This window comes from Halichoerus grypus, chromosome 9 (genome assembly GCF_964656455.1).
Source record: "Halichoerus grypus chromosome 9, mHalGry1.hap1.1, whole genome shotgun sequence".
NCBI lineage: Eukaryota > Metazoa > Chordata > Mammalia > Carnivora > Phocidae > Halichoerus > Halichoerus grypus.
Window position 1 is genome coordinate 31,225,105 of NC_135720.1, and position 6,695 is coordinate 31,231,799.

General features: G+C 37.4%; 1 pseudogene; it reads left to right on the top strand.

Annotated features, from left to right (window-relative positions):
- Window positions 1-4,415: 4,415 nt before the first annotated feature.
- Window positions 4,416-5,439, top strand: LOC118553735 (trace amine-associated receptor 3-like; annotated as a pseudogene).
- Window positions 5,440-6,695: the final 1,256 nt, after the last annotated feature.

Genomic DNA, 6,695 nt, shown 5'->3' on the forward strand with positions numbered 1-6,695 from the left:
TTACATTTAATTTGAGTCCATGTATTTAAAGAACTACAATACTAATTACTCATATCTCCTTTTGTTGATCCTTCATACTTGATATTTTTCTCAACAATTAAAAATGAGAAAAATCTTAGGGTGCCTGGGTGGCTCAGTCAGTTAGGTGTCCAAGTCTTGATCTCACCTCAGGTCTTGGATCTTAGGGTCATGAGTTCGAGCCCCGCATTGGGCTCTATGCTGGGCATGGAGCCTACTTAAAAACAATGATAAAAGTCTTAATTTGGATTAATTTATATATCTCTACATACATATATAGGGTGGCAATGACAATTTTACGTTCTTTACCAAATAGGTTCCAGAACGGGGAAATGTGTTTTCTAGCAATGGTGATACTTATACTAGTTGATACCTTACAGAGAGCATGTACAAATATTTGCCTCCTTCTGTTAGAACCATGGGTTGTAAATTTCTCATTTTCTACTACATCTTATATGATATTTGTACTTTAAGGCTACAAAAATTAGAAATTAGATTCTGAACCTAAAATTTGCTGTTGGGCCACCTTTCCCTCCTACTAAAATCAGTATGTTCACTGAAGATTCTCTTCAACAAGCTTTAGCTCCATGATATAATCTTGCACTGAAAATCTGGCTTCTTGTACATGTATGTGATTGGAGATATGCCAACTTTTTATCAGTCAGTCCTTGAAACTGAGACTTAAGGGAGGAAAAAGAAAAAAGATCCCAATAGTAAATTCTTCAAACTTACTAATATTTGAACATTTTGAACTTACAAAAATGACAATTTCATAGAGGCGTGTGGTTCAACATGGTAGATTACATGGAAGATTCAAAATAAGGCAAACTTGGAGGAGATGCCATAATTCTTAGGAGGAAAAGCAAAGAGGAAAGTAAAAATAATGCTAATAGTCTTAAATATCTTCAGAGACAGCTTCCCCATTTTATAGAGAAAACTGAGGCTCAGGGACACTGAGAAACCTGTCCAAAGTAATATGGTTAATAAGTGGTTGAGCCAATCATCAAACCATGTTGGCCTGATTTCAAAGCCATACTGGAGGATGTAAGACAGCTAAGAGGCTGGAAATTGCATCATATAATACATCTTTGTAAACATTCCATTTGAGGTCTTCTCCAGTTCTGAAAGTATGTGAAGTTTCCCTTATATAAATAGTAATGTGCATGGTGGAAAATCTGATCTCACGTCAAGCACCTCCTAGAATCCTCTCAATCCTTAAAAAAATGGAGCAGTTACTTACATGCAACACTCATATGATGTTGTTTCAATGTCATGGCTGTCATCGTTAAGGTCATGTGGGCAACTGAGGTGTGACAGGGAGTTTCTCGGGCAATAACATAATTTAAGTGTATAGGTCTTCATGGACTTGCGTACTGTACAAGTTTAATTGTGAGTCTGTGCTTTCTGTACAGTATTAAATTTATGAGACTATGTGAGTTTCAGCTGGAAGAAAATCCCCAACTCCGCTAACCCCATCTTAATGTATTCATGAAACACCAACGAGTCTGATACCATCACGGCCACCACCTCCCAGGTGCATCTAGCTGAAACACTCAGGAGGTTTTGTTTTTGTTTTTGTTTTCCCACTGACACCTTTGTATTTATCTGAACTTAATATCTTTAATCCTCTTCTCAGTAGCCTAAGGGATCAGTAAAATATGTCCACAGCAATCTCTTTTCTGCTTGTCTAAATGTTGTCTAAATAACAAGGGATTATTTTATAGCACTATCAGAAGCAATTTAATACTGGAAGATAAACTCATGAACTGTGCTCCTGGATCTAGTCCATTTGTTTATAGCAAAATTTCAAGCATATTGAAGCAACTGCTTTTATTGGAACAATGCAGATATTTTTTTAAACAACCATAATTTACCATTTATTTATGTTTTTATTCATTCAAAAATATGTACCTAGTGTCTGCCATAAGCACCTACCAAGGTGCTGAGAATTCAGGGGTGAGTAAGACATACAGGTTCTTTGCCTGATGGTAGTATATTAAAAAGTTGTGCCTGATAAGATGTAGCTGTTACTTAGAGTTTATTTTAGGAGGTTAAGTCAAGAAAAGACAAGATGTGAGCTGGTGTATATTTTAACACAGATATTACATTTAACAATTGTTTATCGAGTGTTATCACTTATATGCTAACATGGGGCCCAGGTTAGAGCTCACAGCCTTTTCTTGGTGAAAACTGAAGAAGAAAAAGAGGCAAAGAGGAGTGGAAGAGTATCTACAGTGGAGAGAATCACATCTGTGATCTTGGTCAGATGTACCCCGAGACTGAAAGTACTATTCAATGAATTCCTACATTGAGCCACATCCTTTATTCCATGTCTTTCTTTCATCTTATTTCTCTGTTTTTCCACTTTCCATTTGTTTATAGGAAGATGATTTAAAACTAATGACCTTTCAGCTACCAGTCATTCACAGACTTTCAAAGCTGGAAGACCCTCTCGGGCCCATCTAGTCTAGCACACCTCCCTTTATTGGAAGCTCACAGCCAGTTAGAGGCAGAGCTCAGACTAGAAGAAGAACCCCCAATTCAAGTCTCTTTTGCTCCCTCTTCTTTGGAAGTAAGTGATGGAACCCCCTAAAATAGAGCAAACAGGAGAGCCGCATGGAACACTCAGCTCAAAGGGGGTCCTCTTAAGACTTTCTGAAGAGAAACCTTCCTGAGGCTTGGGAAAAGAAGCTTCTCCATCTAACATCACACAGGTTCTTCTGTCATTAAAAGGTTCTTTTTCTTTTCCCTGTCAGTCAGGAAAGATTGACAGAATCAGAAGGAATGAAAAGAGCTTCTGACACTTTGAGACCAGGAAGGGACTTTTTGTGCTCTTTCTTAGGGTTCTAAAGGCAAAACTAAGTTGAGTCTGCCAAAATAGATGAACTTGCCTGAATCTATGCTATGGTTGAATCTCTATGGCTGGGAGAATCTGATGTACGTCTACAGTGTCTCTTATGTCTGACTCAGTCAAGATTGGCCTTGTTTTTCTGTAGCCCATTGAGTAGATTTGATGGTTTGTGAGAGGTACAGTGTCAAGCATCTGCAGAACCAGCCAGTGAGCAGATTTTTCATGATAGTGGATATCACAAAGTAAATAGCAAAGCAGGTGCAGTAACTTACTAAGAGTTCGGATTTATGCCAACTTGTCCATTCTCTCTTATTCAGCCCCTTTGACCAATTAGAATCACATGAGATTTGACTGGCCCAAGTCTATGAACATGAAATTTGTGAACCTTATGAGTCTCTCGGGGATGATATTTATGACATGGCTCCAGTAGTTAGAATTCCAGATGAGTGATAAAACTAAAGAAATATAGGGAAGGGGAACAAAGAGGAGAGGGCAGTAGAGAAGGACAGAGGGGAGGGGAGGAAGGCAGTAGAGAGTAGAGAAACTAAGCATTGACCCAGGTGCATGGTTTGACCCATAGGTACATGGTTTTCCTTATATTTCAACAGCCACATGCTATTTATAATTCTTATATCTGCAGACTCTTTAAAAAGAAGATTTGAAATTATTGAAAGAATGCATAAAGAAAAACATTGTGATTTCACTTAGCTTTTGTGTACTAAGTATTTTTATGATGAGAGATGTTAACTTGTAGTTCAAAAGAGTTTCTAGAAACGTCATTGCTCAAGGTAAAAGTTGACCATAAATTCTTTTTTTAAAACAGCTTTATTGAGATACAAGCTGGACAGTTTGATTAGTTTGGACATATACAAACACCTGGGATACCATCACCATAATCAAGGTAATGGACATAGCCAACACCTTTTGCCCCCCTGCCTTTTTTTTTTTTTTTTTAGTTTTAGTTGTTTGTGTGTGAGTGTTAAGAACACTTACATGAGATTTACCCTCTTAACATATTTTGAAGTACACAACACCATATTATTAACCAGAGGCACTCTGTTGCACAGCAGATCTCTAGAATTTATTCATCTAGCATAACTGAAAGTTTATATCCATTGAACAATAACCCCCTACCTTCCCCATTACTGGTAACCGTACTGTATTCTCTGCTTCATGAGTTTGACTTTTATAGATGTCTATATAAATAGAATAAACTCTTGAGAAGCTTCCAATACATTAAAAAGAACAGAGCACTCAATAGATAAATCCACGTTGAATAAAAAATGGATGGTTGGAATAGAATAAAATATAACAGGAAAGAATAAGCAGTTGGAACTTTTCCTTTCCTAATGCAGCAAATAACTCAGAAAGCAACCACAATTGATAGTTTTAAATATTTAAATAAATAAAAATGGAAATGAATTAATAACAGATGACTTTGAACCTTATTGCACTATTAGGAGCTGAAATTACTGGAATCATTTTAAGAAGAGAAGAAACACTGAATCATCTTCCTAGAAAAAGGAATTTGGAGTGATAAAGCACCATGGATCTAACTTATATTCCTGAAGATTTATCCAGTTGTCCAAAATTTGGAAATAAATCTTGCCCTCCCATCAACCGTTCTTTGCATGTCCGAGTGATAATGTATTCTATTATGACTGCAGCCATGTTTATCACCATCTTTGGAAACTTGGTTATAATGATTTCCATATCACATTTCAAACAGCTTCACTCTCCCACAAATTTTCTGATTCTCTCCATGGCAACCACTGACTTTCTGCTGGGTTTTGTCATTATGCCATACAGCATGGTACGATCAGTAGAGAGCTGCTGGTATTTTGGGGATGGCTTTTGTAAATTCCATGTAAGCTTTGACATGATGCTAAGCCTAACCTCCATTTTCCATCTGTGTTCCATTGCTATTGATTGATTTTATGCCGTGTGTTACCCTTTAACTACTCAGCCACAATGACCACCTCCATGATAAAGCGACTGTTGGCATTTTGCTGGTCGGCCCCTGCTCTTTTTTCATTCAGTTTAGTTCTATCTGAGGCCAATGTTGCTGGTATGCACTGCTACGAGATTCTTGCTGCTTGTTTCCATTTCTGTGCACTTACTTTCAACAAATTTTGGGGGACGATATTGTTCACTATGTTTCTTTACTCCTGGCTCTGTCATGGTTGGTATTTATGGCAAAATCTTTATTGTTTCCAAACAACATGCAAAAGTTATCAGCAATATGCCTGAGAACACAAAGGGCGAAGTGAAAAAAAAACTTATCTAAGAAAAAGGACAGAAAAGCAGCTAAGACCCTGGGTATAGTAATGGGGGTGTTTCTAGCTTGCTGGCTGCCTTGCTTTCTTGCTGTTTTGATAGACCCATATAATTCCACTCCCATAATAGTACTTGATCTTTTAGTGTGGCTTGGGTACTTCAACTCTACTTGCAACACCCTCATTCATGGTTTTTTTTATCCATGGTTTCGGAAAGCTCTTAAGTACGTAGTGTCAGGCAAAATATTTAGTTCTCACTCAGAAGCTGCAAATCTGTTTCCTGAAGCACATTAATAAAAAAAAAAACTGTTAGAAAAGTGAAGAAAGTATTGAAAATGAGACATTATTTTGGCCCCATACCTCACATTACTTATTCTATTAAATTTCAGTAATCTTGATAAGTGTTTTATAACCTGAATGTAACAAGAGTTACATTCAATATCTTTGACCAATCAATCAATCACTTATTAATTGTGAACTCTGTATCTAATCAACACTCCCATCTGATTGGGGGAAGATATACAAAAGAAATATAAAACATTTCAGAATAGGCTGGCCTCTATTTACACACATGAGACAATTATAAACCAATATAAGAATAAAGAAAATCAAGTGCTAATGGTTTGGGTTGTTGATTCCACTCTAGGAATTCAGAAAAAAGAAGATTATTGTGGGTAACCTGTGGACCCATGGGAGAAGTGTGACAGAAGTTTGGCCTTTACTATTAACTAGCAGTCTACTTTATTGTTTGGTGTTGGATAATTATTAACCCTCATTATATAAATTATTCAGTCATTTCCTGACACCCTGAAGCTTATTACAAAGAGCTGTCCATAGGAGAAGCAGTTGATTACAAATCATCATACACAATTTGAGCTTTTATCTTTGTGATTTTTCACTTTGTGGTTTATATTTGCAATGACTTCCTGGTTCCTTGTCGCTACATTTTTCCTCTGCAAGGTGTGTTCTACACCATCGGCCAGCAATCACAAGGCCTCTCCCTGTACTTGCTTTAATCACTTTTTCTGAAAGTTGCCCTAAAGGCCTGACAAATAAATTTCATCCGCACAACAATGCCTATGATTTAAGTCGGATCATGAATGTTTGGTGAAAATCCTTCCAGTGATTATTCTGTGAAACATTAAGAAACAAACAGAAACTTTCTTTTACCTGATAGATTGGAAAATACATGAGTACATGTAACAGCCGTGTCCACTTCCTCTCCTACCTGGGATTACGTTGTGGGAGGGAAAAGAGGAGGAGCAGAAGGAAGGCAGACTGCCCCTGAATCCAAGTCCAGCTTTAGGGCAAACTTTGGATAGGAAAACTTAATTTTGGCTCTTTCTGACTCTCTTCTAAGCCCTTCTCTCACATTCCTTGACACACCATGGCCTAGATCCAACCGTGGATAATTAGCCAGGCTCAACATGTGCCTTGAAGAACAATATGATTCCATAAGGATGACTCCTCTTCACCATCATCACAGTTTTCATCCCCTGTTCTTGTTGGTAGAAAAGCAAAGGTGCATAATAAATGCATAACTGAAGTAC